The sequence below is a fragment of the Mytilus californianus genome, unplaced genomic scaffold, assembly GCF_021869535.1.
Source record: "Mytilus californianus isolate M0D057914Y unplaced genomic scaffold, xbMytCali1.0.p SCAF_3, whole genome shotgun sequence".
Lineage (NCBI taxonomy): Eukaryota > Metazoa > Mollusca > Bivalvia > Mytilida > Mytilidae > Mytilus > Mytilus californianus.
The window spans coordinates 75397002-75414174 of record NW_026262679.1 but is presented as its reverse complement, the minus strand read 5'-3'; the positions used below and the strand labels follow the sequence as shown (position 1 = coordinate 75414174).

Sequence of the window (17173 nt, the reverse complement as noted above, 5' to 3'; positions counted from 1 at the left end):
AATGGTGGTATTACACCTAATATAGGAAGCTGTACATGCACCTTTGACCTTGTGAGTACTCTCATGTGTTAAAATTTCTTGCTATTTAAGTGAAATATTACTAATAATGAAATATTCTGAGTGGATTGAGTCTCCAAAACACATTTTATGAGAAAATTTCCTTGAAATAGGACTTTACCATGAATATTAGTTGACAGAATAAGCCATACTTAGAGTTTTGGGGAGCTTTTTCTCCTTTTTTCTTATATTCTGCTATACTAGAAATTTTTTCCTAAGAAATACTTTAATAAATATATAGTTTGAAGTAAATGAAATTATTTTTAAAGCAGTAACCACAAATTATTCACCAAAAGAGAAGCTTTTTATGTCCCTCTCTGGAACGCGGCGTAAATTTAAGTTTTACGTAAGGACTTATTGAAACCTCCTTGGAGACAGTAAACTTTTATACGGATAGTTCATTCAGCTTGAATACTTCAATTAATCATTTATTATAACATTTCTATCATAAATGAGTGAAAGTTACCCCAAAATTTTTATTTATTGGCCTATAAAGTAGAAATTTTGAGGAAATGAGAGGTATAAATGGACCAAAAGAGACCTTATAAGGAAGACAAAGAGGTCCATTGGTAGTATTTATCATCCTAAAGTCATCTTTTGTATCATATTCAACTGTTTGTAGGCAGATGAGATAAATATTTGATCATTTATTGGTCCACACTATATTCTATCATGATGCGGCTTGGTTTGGATTTTTCGAAGAAATTTTACTCGAATCGCTGCAGATGTCGTCTTACATTATACTAGATTTTTCTCAAACTATTGAACTGATTATGACAAAACTTGACAGGAATGCTTGAAATAACCAGTATAACAAAGGAAAAAAGTCACATTCAGTTTATTTAACAAAAAAGTCTTCTTTAGGTGTAATACCACCAAATCATAGTACGTCACATCCGGTTGCATACGAAAATAGGTCGAAAAAAAATATTCCCTTGAATTTGACAGTTGTAGGTAATTGATCCTACATTTCATTGCAGTAAAACATTTCTGGGTCATAAACATATATCTTGGGTATTTCAAAGCACCATTATTTTTTTATTTGGGGTTTCTATAGAATATTTTGGAAACTTGAGGTTACATGGTTACTAAAGCTTGTATACAGGTTAAAAAAGGGGGAAAATTTGATTGGTTAACTTCCAGTGATGGTTATTTTCTTATATGCAATGAAATGTTATGTGAAATTTTTTCTATAGTACTGGACAGGATCAAACTTTACTCATGCCAAGTATTTCTTTATTTGAAACAAAGATAAATTCTGCACAATTTTTTGAAAAGTGCAAATTTAACAAAGACTAATAGGGGAAAATCAATGGTGGTATTACACCTAATAATTTAGGTGTAATACCACCAAATCATAGTACGTCACATCCGGTTGCATACGAAAATAGGTCGAAAAAAAATATTCCCTTGAATTTGACAGTTGTAGGTAATTGATCCTACATTTCATTGCAGTAAAACATTTCTGGGTCATAAACATATATCTTGGGTATTTCAAAGCACCATTATTTTTTTATTTGGGGTTTCTATAGAATATTTTGGAAACTTGAGGTTACATGGTTACTAAAGCTTGTATACAGGTTAAAAAAGGGGGAAAATTTGATTGGTTAACTTCCAGTGATGGTTATTTTCTTATATGCAATGAAATGTTATGTGAAATTTTTTCTATAGTACTGGACAGGATCAAACTTTACTCATGCCAAGTATTTCTTTATTTGAAACAAAGATAAATTCTGCACAATTTTTTGAAAAGTGCAAATTTAACAAAGACTAATAGGGGAAAATCAATGGTGGTATTACACCTAATATAGGAAGCTGTACATGCACCTTTGACCTTGTGAGTACTCTCATGTGTTAAAATTTCTTGCTATTTAAGTGAAATATTACTAATAATGAAATATTCTGAGTGGATTGAGTCTCCAAAACACATTTTATGAGAAAATTTCCTTGAAATAGGACTTTACCATGAATATTAGTTGACAGAATAAGCCATACTTAGAGTTTTGGGGAGCTTTTTCTCCTTTTTTCTTATATTCTGCTATACTAGAAATTTTTTCCTAAGAAATACTTTAATAAATATATAGTTTGAAGTAAATGAAATTATTTTTAAAGCAGTAACCACAAATTATTCACCAAAAGAGAAGCTTTTTATGTCCCTCTCTGGAACGCGGCGTAAATTTAAGTTTTACGTAAGGACTTATTGAAACCTCCTTGGAGACAGTAAACTTTTATACGGATAGTTCATTCAGCTTGAATACTTCAATTAATCATTTATTATAACATTTCTATCATAAATGAGTGAAAGTTACCCCAAAATTTTTATTTATTGGCCTATAAAGTAGAAATTTTGAGGAAATGAGAGGTATAAATGGACCAAAAGAGACCTTATAAGGAAGACAAAGAGGTCCATTGGTAGTATTTATCATCCTAAAGTCATCTTTTGTATCATATTCAACTGTTTGTAGGCAGATGAGATAAATATTTGATCATTTATTGGTCCACACTATATTCTATCATGATGCGGCTTGGTTTGGATTTTTCGAAGAAATTTTACTCGAATCGCTGCAGATGTCGTCTTACATTATACTAGATTTTTCTCAAACTATTGAACTGATTATGACAAAACTTGACAGGAATGCTTGAAATAACCAGTATAACAAAGGAAAAAAGTCACATTCAGTTTATTTAACAAAAAAGTCTTCTTTTAATATAGGAAGCTGTACATGCACCTTTGACCTTGTGAGTACTCTCATGTGTTAAAATTTCTTGCTATTTAAGTGAAATATTACTAATAATGAAATATTCTGAGTGGATTGAGTCTCCAAAACACATTTTATGAGAAAATTTCCTTGAAATAGGACTTTACCATGAATATTAGTTGACAGAATAAGCCATACTTAGAGTTTTGGGGAGCTTTTTCTCCTTTTTTCTTATATTCTGCTATACTAGAAATTTTTTCCTAAGAAATACTTTAATAAATATATAGTTTGAAGTAAATGAAATTATTTTTAAAGCAGTAACCACAAATTATTCACCAAAAGAGAAGCTTTTTATGTCCCTCTCTGGAACGCGGCGTAAATTTAAGTTTTACGTAAGGACTTATTGAAACCTCCTTGGAGACAGTAAACTTTTATACGGATAGTTCATTCAGCTTGAATACTTCAATTAATCATTTATTATAACATTTCTATCATAAATGAGTGAAAGTTACCCCAAAATTTTTATTTATTGGCCTATAAAGTAGAAATTTTGAGGAAATGAGAGGTATAAATGGACCAAAAGAGACCTTATAAGGAAGACAAAGAGGTCCATTGGTAGTATTTATCATCCTAAAGTCATCTTTTGTATCATATTCAACTGTTTGTAGGCAGATGAGATAAATATTTGATCATTTATTGGTCCACACTATATTCTATCATGATGCGGCTTGGTTTGGATTTTTCGAAGAAATTTTACTCGAATCGCTGCAGATGTCGTCTTACATTATACTAGATTTTTCTCAAACTATTGAACTGATTATGACAAAACTTGACAGGAATGCTTGAAATAACCAGTATAACAAAGGAAAAAAGTCACATTCAGTTTATTTAACAAAAAAGTCTTCTTTAGGTGTAATACCACCAAATCATAGTACGTCACATCCGGTTGCATACGAAAATAGGTCGAAAAAAAATATTCCCTTGAATTTGACAGTTGTAGGTAATTGATCCTACATTTCATTGCAGTAAAACATTTCTGGGTCATAAACATATATCTTGGGTATTTCAAAGCACCATTATTTTTTTATTTGGGGTTTCTATAGAATATTTTGGAAACTTGAGGTTACATGGTTACTAAAGCTTGTATACAGGTTAAAAAAGGGGGAAAATTTGATTGGTTAACTTCCAGTGATGGTTATTTTCTTATATGCAATGAAATGTTATGTGAAATTTTTTCTATAGTACTGGACAGGATCAAACTTTACTCATGCCAAGTATTTCTTTATTTGAAACAAAGATAAATTCTGCACAATTTTTTGAAAAGTGCAAATTTAACAAAGACTAATAGGGGAAAATCAATGGTGGTATTACACCTAATATAGGAAGCTGTACATGCACCTTTGACCTTGTGAGTACTCTCATGTGTTAAAATTTCTTGCTATTTAAGTGAAATATTACTAATAATGAAATATTCTGAGTGGATTGAGTCTCCAAAACACATTTTATGAGAAAATTTCCTTGAAATAGGACTTTACCATGAATATTAGTTGACAGAATAAGCCATACTTAGAGTTTTGGGGAGCTTTTTCTCCTTTTTTCTTATATTCTGCTATACTAGAAATTTTTTCCTAAGAAATACTTTAATAAATATATAGTTTGAAGTAAATGAAATTATTTTTAAAGCAGTAACCACAAATTATTCACCAAAAGAGAAGCTTTTTATGTCCCTCTCTGGAACGCGGCGTAAATTTAAGTTTTACGTAAGGACTTATTGAAACCTCCTTGGAGACAGTAAACTTTTATACGGATAGTTCATTCAGCTTGAATACTTCAATTAATCATTTATTATAACATTTCTATCATAAATGAGTGAAAGTTACCCCAAAATTTTTATTTATTGGCCTATAAAGTAGAAATTTTGAGGAAATGAGAGGTATAAATGGACCAAAAGAGACCTTATAAGGAAGACAAAGAGGTCCATTGGTAGTATTTATCATCCTAAAGTCATCTTTTGTATCATATTCAACTGTTTGTAGGCAGATGAGATAAATATTTGATCATTTATTGGTCCACACTATATTCTATCATGATGCGGCTTGGTTTGGATTTTTCGAAGAAATTTTACTCGAATCGCTGCAGATGTCGTCTTACATTATACTAGATTTTTCTCAAACTATTGAACTGATTATGACAAAACTTGACAGGAATGCTTGAAATAACCAGTATAACAAAGGAAAAAAGTCACATTCAGTTTATTTAACAAAAAAGTCTTCTTTATAGGAAGCTGTACATGCACCTTTGACCTTGTGAGTACTCTCATGTGTTAAAATTTCTTGCTATTTAAGTGAAATATTACTAATAATGAAATATTCTGAGTGGATTGAGTCTCCAAAACACATTTTATGAGAAAATTTCCTTGAAATAGGACTTTACCATGAATATTAGTTGACAGAATAAGCCATACTTAGAGTTTTGGGGAGCTTTTTCTCCTTTTTTCTTATATTCTGCTATACTAGAAATTTTTTCCTAAGAAATACTTTAATAAATATATAGTTTGAAGTAAATGAAATTATTTTTAAAGCAGTAACCACAAATTATTCACCAAAAGAGAAGCTTTTTATGTCCCTCTCTGGAACGCGGCGTAAATTTAAGTTTTACGTAAGGACTTATTGAAACCTCCTTGGAGACAGTAAACTTTTATACGGATAGTTCATTCAGCTTGAATACTTCAATTAATCATTTATTATAACATTTCTATCATAAATGAGTGAAAGTTACCCCAAAATTTTTATTTATTGGCCTATAAAGTAGAAATTTTGAGGAAATGAGAGGTATAAATGGACCAAAAGAGACCTTATAAGGAAGACAAAGAGGTCCATTGGTAGTATTTATCATCCTAAAGTCATCTTTTGTATCATATTCAACTGTTTGTAGGCAGATGAGATAAATATTTGATCATTTATTGGTCCACACTATATTCTATCATGATGCGGCTTGGTTTGGATTTTTCGAAGAAATTTTACTCGAATCGCTGCAGATGTCGTCTTACATTATACTAGATTTTTCTCAAACTATTGAACTGATTATGACAAAACTTGACAGGAATGCTTGAAATAACCAGTATAACAAAGGAAAAAAGTCACATTCAGTTTATTTAACAAAAAAGTCTTCTTTTAATATAGGAAGCTGTACATGCACCTTTGACCTTGTGAGTACTCTCATGTGTTAAAATTTCTTGCTATTTAAGTGAAATATTACTAATAATGAAATATTCTGAGTGGATTGAGTCTCCAAAACACATTTTATGAGAAAATTTCCTTGAAATAGGACTTTACCATGAATATTAGTTGACAGAATAAGCCATACTTAGAGTTTTGGGGAGCTTTTTCTCCTTTTTTCTTATATTCTGCTATACTAGAAATTTTTTCCTAAGAAATACTTTAATAAATATATAGTTTGAAGTAAATGAAATTATTTTTAAAGCAGTAACCACAAATTATTCACCAAAAGAGAAGCTTTTTATGTCCCTCTCTGGAACGCGGCGTAAATTTAAGTTTTACGTAAGGACTTATTGAAACCTCCTTGGAGACAGTAAACTTTTATACGGATAGTTCATTCAGCTTGAATACTTCAATTAATCATTTATTATAACATTTCTATCATAAATGAGTGAAAGTTACCCCAAAATTTTTATTTATTGGCCTATAAAGTAGAAATTTTGAGGAAATGAGAGGTATAAATGGACCAAAAGAGACCTTATAAGGAAGACAAAGAGGTCCATTGGTAGTATTTATCATCCTAAAGTCATCTTTTGTATCATATTCAACTGTTTGTAGGCAGATGAGATAAATATTTGATCATTTATTGGTCCACACTATATTCTATCATGATGCGGCTTGGTTTGGATTTTTCGAAGAAATTTTACTCGAATCGCTGCAGATGTCGTCTTACATTATACTAGATTTTTCTCAAACTATTGAACTGATTATGACAAAACTTGACAGGAATGCTTGAAATAACCAGTATAACAAAGGAAAAAAGTCACATTCAGTTTATTTAACAAAAAAGTCTTCTTTAGGTGTAATACCACCAAATCATAGTACGTCACATCCGGTTGCATACGAAAATAGGTCGAAAAAAAATATTCCCTTGAATTTGACAGTTGTAGGTAATTGATCCTACATTTCATTGCAGTAAAACATTTCTGGGTCATAAACATATATCTTGGGTATTTCAAAGCACCATTATTTTTTTATTTGGGGTTTCTATAGAATATTTTGGAAACTTGAGGTTACATGGTTACTAAAGCTTGTATACAGGTTAAAAAAGGGGGAAAATTTGATTGGTTAACTTCCAGTGATGGTTATTTTCTTATATGCAATGAAATGTTATGTGAAATTTTTTCTATAGTACTGGACAGGATCAAACTTTACTCATGCCAAGTATTTCTTTATTTGAAACAAAGATAAATTCTGCACAATTTTTTGAAAAGTGCAAATTTAACAAAGACTAATAGGGGAAAATCAATGGTGGTATTACACCTAATATAGGAAGCTGTACATGCACCTTTGACCTTGTGAGTACTCTCATGTGTTAAAATTTCTTGCTATTTAAGTGAAATATTACTAATAATGAAATATTCTGAGTGGATTGAGTCTCCAAAACACATTTTATGAGAAAATTTCCTTGAAATAGGACTTTACCATGAATATTAGTTGACAGAATAAGCCATACTTAGAGTTTTGGGGAGCTTTTTCTCCTTTTTTCTTATATTCTGCTATACTAGAAATTTTTTCCTAAGAAATACTTTAATAAATATATAGTTTGAAGTAAATGAAATTATTTTTAAAGCAGTAACCACAAATTATTCACCAAAAGAGAAGCTTTTTATGTCCCTCTCTGGAACGCGGCGTAAATTTAAGTTTTACGTAAGGACTTATTGAAACCTCCTTGGAGACAGTAAACTTTTATACGGATAGTTCATTCAGCTTGAATACTTCAATTAATCATTTATTATAACATTTCTATCATAAATGAGTGAAAGTTACCCCAAAATTTTTATTTATTGGCCTATAAAGTAGAAATTTTGAGGAAATGAGAGGTATAAATGGACCAAAAGAGACCTTATAAGGAAGACAAAGAGGTCCATTGGTAGTATTTATCATCCTAAAGTCATCTTTTGTATCATATTCAACTGTTTGTAGGCAGATGAGATAAATATTTGATCATTTATTGGTCCACACTATATTCTATCATGATGCGGCTTGGTTTGGATTTTTCGAAGAAATTTTACTCGAATCGCTGCAGATGTCGTCTTACATTATACTAGATTTTTCTCAAACTATTGAACTGATTATGACAAAACTTGACAGGAATGCTTGAAATAACCAGTATAACAAAGGAAAAAAGTCACATTCAGTTTATTTAACAAAAAAGTCTTCTTTAGGTGTAATACCACCAAATCATAGTACGTCACATCCGGTTGCATACGAAAATAGGTCGAAAAAAAATATTCCCTTGAATTTGACAGTTGTAGGTAATTGATCCTACATTTCATTGCAGTAAAACATTTCTGGGTCATAAACATATATCTTGGGTATTTCAAAGCACCATTATTTTTTTATTTGGGGTTTCTATAGAATATTTTGGAAACTTGAGGTTACATGGTTACTAAAGCTTGTATACAGGTTAAAAAAGGGGGAAAATTTGATTGGTTAACTTCCAGTGATGGTTATTTTCTTATATGCAATGAAATGTTATGTGAAATTTTTTCTATAGTACTGGACAGGATCAAACTTTACTCATGCCAAGTATTTCTTTATTTGAAACAAAGATAAATTCTGCACAATTTTTTGAAAAGTGCAAATTTAACAAAGACTAATAGGGGAAAATCAATGGTGGTATTACACCTAATATAGGAAGCTGTACATGCACCTTTGACCTTGTGAGTACTCTCATGTGTTAAAATTTCTTGCTATTTAAGTGAAATATTACTAATAATGAAATATTCTGAGTGGATTGAGTCTCCAAAACACATTTTATGAGAAAATTTCCTTGAAATAGGACTTTACCATGAATATTAGTTGACAGAATAAGCCATACTTAGAGTTTTGGGGAGCTTTTTCTCCTTTTTTCTTATATTCTGCTATACTAGAAATTTTTTCCTAAGAAATACTTTAATAAATATATAGTTTGAAGTAAATGAAATTATTTTTAAAGCAGTAACCACAAATTATTCACCAAAAGAGAAGCTTTTTATGTCCCTCTCTGGAACGCGGCGTAAATTTAAGTTTTACGTAAGGACTTATTGAAACCTCCTTGGAGACAGTAAACTTTTATACGGATAGTTCATTCAGCTTGAATACTTCAATTAATCATTTATTATAACATTTCTATCATAAATGAGTGAAAGTTACCCCAAAATTTTTATTTATTGGCCTATAAAGTAGAAATTTTGAGGAAATGAGAGGTATAAATGGACCAAAAGAGACCTTATAAGGAAGACAAAGAGGTCCATTGGTAGTATTTATCATCCTAAAGTCATCTTTTGTATCATATTCAACTGTTTGTAGGCAGATGAGATAAATATTTGATCATTTATTGGTCCACACTATATTCTATCATGATGCGGCTTGGTTTGGATTTTTCGAAGAAATTTTACTCGAATCGCTGCAGATGTCGTCTTACATTATACTAGATTTTTCTCAAACTATTGAACTGATTATGACAAAACTTGACAGGAATGCTTGAAATAACCAGTATAACAAAGGAAAAAAGTCACATTCAGTTTATTTAACAAAAAAGTCTTCTTTATAATATAGGAAGCTGTACATGCACCTTTGACCTTGTGAGTACTCTCATGTGTTAAAATTTCTTGCTATTTAAGTGAAATATTACTAATAATGAAATATTCTGAGTGGATTGAGTCTCCAAAACACATTTTATGAGAAAATTTCCTTGAAATAGGACTTTACCATGAATATTAGTTGACAGAATAAGCCATACTTAGAGTTTTGGGGAGCTTTTTCTCCTTTTTTCTTATATTCTGCTATACTAGAAATTTTTTCCTAAGAAATACTTTAATAAATATATAGTTTGAAGTAAATGAAATTATTTTTAAAGCAGTAACCACAAATTATTCACCAAAAGAGAAGCTTTTTATGTCCCTCTCTGGAACGCGGCGTAAATTTAAGTTTTACGTAAGGACTTATTGAAACCTCCTTGGAGACAGTAAACTTTTATACGGATAGTTCATTCAGCTTGAATACTTCAATTAATCATTTATTATAACATTTCTATCATAAATGAGTGAAAGTTACCCCAAAATTTTTATTTATTGGCCTATAAAGTAGAAATTTTGAGGAAATGAGAGGTATAAATGGACCAAAAGAGACCTTATAAGGAAGACAAAGAGGTCCATTGGTAGTATTTATCATCCTAAAGTCATCTTTTGTATCATATTCAACTGTTTGTAGGCAGATGAGATAAATATTTGATCATTTATTGGTCCACACTATATTCTATCATGATGCGGCTTGGTTTGGATTTTTCGAAGAAATTTTACTCGAATCGCTGCAGATGTCGTCTTACATTATACTAGATTTTTCTCAAACTATTGAACTGATTATGACAAAACTTGACAGGAATGCTTGAAATAACCAGTATAACAAAGGAAAAAAGTCACATTCAGTTTATTTAACAAAAAAGTCTTCTTTATAGGAAGCTGTACATGCACCTTTGACCTTGTGAGTACTCTCATGTGTTAAAATTTCTTGCTATTTAAGTGAAATATTACTAATAATGAAATATTCTGAGTGGATTGAGTCTCCAAAACACATTTTATGAGAAAATTTCCTTGAAATAGGACTTTACCATGAATATTAGTTGACAGAATAAGCCATACTTAGAGTTTTGGGGAGCTTTTTCTCCTTTTTTCTTATATTCTGCTATACTAGAAATTTTTTCCTAAGAAATACTTTAATAAATATATAGTTTGAAGTAAACGAAATTATTTTTAAAGCAGTAACCACAAATTATTCACCAAAAGAGAATCTTTTTATGTCCCTCTCTGGAACGCGGCGTAAATTTAAGTTTTACGTAAGGACTTATTGAAACCTCCTTGGAGACAGTAAACTTTTATACGGATAGTTCATTCAGCTTGAATACTTCAATTAATCATTTATTATAACATTTCTATCATAAATGAGTGAAAGTTACCCCAAAATTTTTATTTATTGGCCTATAAAGTAGAAATTTTGAGGAAATGAGAGGTATAAATGGACCAAAAGAGACCTTATAAGGAAGACAAAGAGGTCCATTGGTAGTATTTATCATCCTAAAGTCATCTTTTGTATCATATTCAACTGTTTGTAGGCAGATGAGATAAATATTTGATCATTTATTGGTCCACACTATATTCTATCATGATGCGGCTTGGTTTGGATTTTTCGAAGAAATTTTACTCGAATCGCTGCAGATGTCGTCTTACATTATACTAGATTTTTCTCAAACTATTGAACTGATTATGACAAAACTTGACAGGAATGCTTGAAATAACCAGTATAACAAAGGAAAAAAGTCACATTCAGTTTATTTAACAAAAAAGTCTTCTTTATACGTATGATTATTACCTGAACCTTTGATTTTCTTCACCATACCGATCAAGTCTTCAAGTAGATCATTACCTGTGAGAATATACATGTACCACAGTTATGAAATAAATATCAAAATAACAACAACAACAAACAGCAATAAACACACCATAAAAATTTATCAGTGCATGTCTTGTATATCATTCATTAAATGAAAGTGTTTTTAAAAAATCTTACCTAATTTAGGACTGCAGTTTGCGTGAACAAATGTCATGTTTGCAAATAGACCCACAGCTAAACAAAAAATAATACAGATGACAGTCATCATTGAAAGCAAGTTTGACATCTGCTGATGTATTGTTTATCTTTTAAAGGAGTCTAGAAACTTTGGATTTCGTGACATTTGTAATTACTGTTATTGGATACCCGTTACGTGATATGTTGTTTTTGATCAGAGAGTTAATCAGACTTTTTTGGAAGAATTTCCAAAATATGATTAACCTTATGGATTTTGTTAGGTTTTAGAAAGTTATTTGTTTCATTACCTTATTTGAGTCTTTTTGTCTCCTCTTTTTCTTTGTCTTTTAATTTCGTCATGATTATATCTATAAAATGGTCGCTAATTAAAGTACGTAAAAATGCATTCTTTGTTTTTGAAATCAATAATAAATAATAAAAAGAAAATGAGAACGGATAGTTCTTTAAGCATACCATTACCAGATCACCAGTTCATAAATACGCTGCCATTATTTTTCTTGTAAGACAATGTACATCAATGTTGTATAACTGAATTGAAATTGCAAAACTACAGAAGACATAATATATCTTCAAGAAAATGACAAATGTTTTAAACTTAGTAGGTCTTTTCCAGTATAAAAATAGGCAAACTATGATAACCTTAGACATTATTTTACAAAGTATATTTGATGTGGAAATGTTCGAAAAAAAGATAAAAAATGGCACAAGACGCTTTTTAATGTGAGGAAGTGTTCTGTCGTCGAAGCGAAAGATTCAGAAAAAAATGATTGGTTTGTCGAAAGTTTATATTTTTTTTGTAATTTTGAACTACACTTAAAAACATGCAACTTAGGCAAAAGTTTACATATACACATATATTGTTAATGTTTAATTTCACACTTAAGATCATTGAAAAGTTGCGACAGTGGATTTTTCTGTCATTTGTAAAAACGAGTTCACATATCAATAGGTGATGCCTTTGCCACAATACTTATGACGTCTTCATTTCTACATCCATTGAAAGTGAACAAATCTATATTGTTGCCTGGAAAATATGATTTATTTATGAATTGAAATTGGACTTTGAACTTTCAATAACTTTGATTTCTTTCTTTTGCCGTTTTATTAGTTGTTGTTTTGCTTACTTTCGATCTGATGAGGCAATATCCTTTTCAACTGATTTTAACCATTTGTTTTATTGTTGTGCTGTAAAACCACTGTCCCAGGTAAGAGGAGGGTTGAACGCTTACAATCATGTTTAAAACTGATACATTCTTTAGGTTCAATGCAAGGTATCTATAGTATTGTAGTAAGCGTTGTTTGCTTTGTTGCCTCATTGTTTTTCGATTAATCTTTTTAGCATAAATCTAGCCTTTGTTTTTTCTCCATTAAATCGTGTCACATTTGGTTATCCCAGGGACTTCTATATAAACATAGGGAGATGTGGTATGATTGCCAACGAAACAATTGTCCACCAGTGTCTAAAGGACGAAGATGTAAAAAAATTATAGGTCACCGTACGGCCTTCAACAATGAACAAAACTCATCCCGTATAGTACGCTATAAAAGACTTTAGCATGAAACAATGTGAAAAAAAAAAAATCAAAACAAAAAACTAACATCCTGATTTATTCTAAAAGAATAAATGAAAAGCAAATATTGTAGACAATAGCCTACTACAACCACTGATTAATAGGCTCCTGGCTATGAACAGACACTTTAAGAATATAGCGGTGTGAAATGTGCTAGTTCTATACGATATTTGTTTTTTTAATAATTGAAGTTCGTAGAGTGACCTGATAATTTCCATATCCTTGTTCTTTGGTCTTTGGTTGAATGTTTGTGTCATTGGTACGCATTTAACATGTCATTATTTTATACGTAAGAAGAAGCTATTAGTGATGTCTTCATATTTGCCTCATTCACTGTTGAAAATATGTGAAATTACACCTAACGGGATAACCTTTTAAACAAATATTCACTGTTGTCTAATGCTGAATGTTAGAAGTAGAATATTTTATATTTACTTAAATTTACTTCATGTTTAATATGTTTGTCAAATTCGCCGAATCCAAATAAAGTTTTAGTTAGTTACTTACTTACTTATCGAGAAAGTGTATATACTTTATACGGTATGTACTATCAACGACATTCTTTATGTTGACGTCATTGTAAGATTTACTATCTACTGCACCTTTTTGTTGGGTCTTTGTTAGATTAATTTGTATGGTAGTTTGATTTTTTAGTCATCTGTGTTGTATCTCTGAACAGATGTATGTTTACACAGTTTTGGCTGCCGGGTCCCAATTATTGTCACATTAACCTATTATGTCTGTTTGGGTTCAATGTACTCATTACATTAGCAGGTATGGTTAATTTGACATTTTTAGCTTGCCAAAAGATTTCAATTATTTTGTAAAATATATTTAAAGTAAGAACACTAGCGCTATGCGATTGTTTTGTCTGTCTCTTAGAATCAAGTAAAGAATGTTTTATTTTTTTTTGTTTTTTTTAGTGTTAATGTTAGTTTTAGTTTTGTTTTCTTAGATTTTTTTTACAGGCATTCGAATGGCAATTAACATACCGAAAATTAAATACCATTTCTCAAACTAAACTCGCACATTCTTAAAAATGAATCTATTTATCCAATAGGCATTACAGAAATAGCAATTAAAATTATTTTATTTTGTTTTCAGTTAACGCCTACATATGTTATAAAAATACTTTTGTTATACAGAAGAAAAAAATGACCATTTGACAGGAAATAGTGAGGGTTTAATTGGACAACACAGAGAATGACAGACAAGACCGGGTCGACGCTGCTTACATCAAAGTACCAGACTGACTGCCCAGCACTTCATAGAATGGATTCCAAACAAAAGAAGAATGAGATATGCCGTTTGTTCTGGCAAAGAAAACAGATTTTTGGGGACAAGAATAAGAACATGGTGTCCGGACTGTGGCGTTGGACTTTGTGTGGGAAAATGTTTTAAAAATTTCCACATGTTGCTGATGTATGAGGAATAAATTGTTTGCGTGTTAGGAAAGAAAAACTTCAATAAATACTACATTATTTTGCAGTTACAAAAACTCAAATGTAATCACATTCACAGAAAATGAACAAGTATATTATTCCACTATAAAAACATAATAACTAGCTGATCTGTTCTTGATTAAACGTGCAAGAATAAAATACATAGGAAATAGGAAATACATGTCTTTATTTGTGTTAATAACTTTTCTTCTGAAACAAAATGTGAAAAGTGTTGTTCATCTACAAATATACAACAGCATAACTTAAGTCAATTTCTCATCATAAAGAATTATCTTCTTTTATTAATGAATACAGCTCAAGACGCAATTAGCTAAATCAATAATAATATTTCGAAAACGACGACGTCAAAAGTATTTGGCACTGGTGACGTCCAAATATGACTACACATTTCAACGTCATATATACATTCGTCACAACTCGGCCGATTCCGTACCTTCATCTAAGGATAGAAGGAGAGTAGCGGATTCACCCGAGGATTGCCGATTGCGTCATATAACGTTCGATATTTTAAATATGGCATCAAGAGGGGTAACGAAGCGCGCGTCTTGTGGACAAAATTTTAATCCTAGTATCTATAATGTGTTTATTTTACTAGTGTCAAACTATCCAGCAATTCTCATCCTGCAATTCTCTTTATAAAAAGCTATCCTGCAATTCGTCATCCTGCAATTGCGTTTAGAAAACTACTTAAGCGACAATTGTATTTTTCTCTAAAATCATACTTTTTGACTTTTTTGTTCGAAAACAAGATTTATATAAAAAATCAAAGATTTTTATATCCCATTAACCAAATTCTAACTTTAGTTTGCAGATTTCTAACTCACATTTACGGTTCTGTAATTAGCATTTACAATAAAACAAAATCATGATGAGACAATGAAAGTATTCTCTGTAAAGTCCAGGATGTGATTCGTATTAACGCATGTTTAACCCACATTTGCGATTTTCAAAACTCATATTAACGACTAAAATATAGAATATTGATGTAAAATAATTTTTTTCATGATATACCGACATTAAAACTTCTATTTGAAACTTTCCAATCCATCGCCTTGGCAGTTCTGTATGGCTAGGGATTATAGACGCTGCCCTAATAAATAGCTATTGGACAGTACTTCAGCGGGAGGGTAAATAATTTCTGGGGTAAGGATTCCTAAAGGCCGAAAATGTGGTCCGAAACATGAGAATAAAGCCAAATTCGATAAAATACGATTTGGGGACACCCTCTTTCCGACCCATTGTCGCTGTAGTTCTGTATGGCTAGGGATAAAAAACGCTGCCCTAACTTATAGTTATTGAATAGTTATACAACGTGAGGGTAAGCATTCTAAAATGCCGAAAGTTTCGTCCGTAATACTGAAAAATAGGCAAATTTGATAAAATACGCATTTGGGTTACCCACTTTCCAAACCATTGTCCCGGCAGTTCTGTATGGCTAGAGATTATAGACTCTGCTCTAATAAATAGCTATTTGTTAGTACTACAGCGGAAGGGTAAAGAATTTCTGGGGTAAACATTCTTAAAGGCCGAAAATTTCGTCCGTAACACGGAAAAAAGGCAAATTTGATAAAATACGCATTAGGGGCTTCCACTTTCCAACTCATTGTCTCGGTAGTTTTTTATGGCTAGGGATTATAGACGCTGCCCTAATGAATAGCTATTGGAAAGTACTACTACGTGAGGGTAAAGAATTTATGGGGTAAGCATTCTTAAAGGCCGATAAATTTCGTCCGTAACACGGAAAAAAGGCAAATTTGATAAAATACGCATTGGGGGCACCCACTTTCCGACCCATTGTATCGGTAGTTCTTTATGGCTAAGGATTATAGACGCTGCCCTTATGAATAGCTATGGGATAGTACTACAACGTGAGTAAAGAATTTTTGGTGTAAGCATTCTTAAAGGCCGAAAATTTTGTCCGTAACACGGGAAAAAAAGGCAAATTTGATAAAATACGCATTGGGGTCACCCACATGTTTAAACCCATTCCCTCAGCAGTTCTGTATGGCTAGGGATTATAAACTCTGCTCTAAACAATATCTATTGGATAGTACTACAACGAGAGGGCAAAGAATTTCTGGGGTAAGCATCCCTAAAGGCCGAAAATTTCGTCCGAAACATGGAAGTAAAGTCAAATTCAATAAAATACGCATTGGGGACACCCACTTTTTTGACCCATTGTCGCTGTAGTTCTGTATGGCTAGGGATTATAAACGCTGCCCAAACGTATATATATTAGATAGTTCTACAACGTGAGGGTAAAGAATTTCTGGGGTAAGGATTCTTAAAGGCCGAAAATTTCGTCCGTAACACGGAAAAAAGGCAAATTTGATAAAATACGCATTGGGGGCACCCACTTTCCGACCCATTGTCTCGGTAGTTCTGTATGGCTAGGGATTATAGACGCTACCCTAATGAATAGCTATGGGATAGTACTACAACGTGAGTAAAGAATTTCTGGTGTAAGCATTCTTAAAGGCCGAAAATTTCGTCCGTAACACGGGAAAAAAAGGCAAATTTGATAAAATACGCAT

At 31.4% G+C, this 17173-nt stretch overlaps 1 long non-coding RNA gene across 1 annotated transcript in view; it reads right to left on the bottom strand.

Moving 5' to 3' along the window:
* The window catches only part of LOC127733273 (uncharacterized), a 39770-nt gene extending 28088 nt beyond the window's left edge, over positions 1-11682 (bottom strand). The window contains exons 1-2 of the long non-coding RNA XR_007997056.1: positions 11585-11682; positions 11387-11440 (exon numbers count right to left, since the gene is read on the bottom strand). This is a non-coding gene — a long non-coding RNA (uncharacterized LOC127733273). The remainder of the gene's footprint in view (positions 1-11386; positions 11441-11584) is intronic.
* Positions 11683-17173: the final 5491 nt, after the last annotated feature.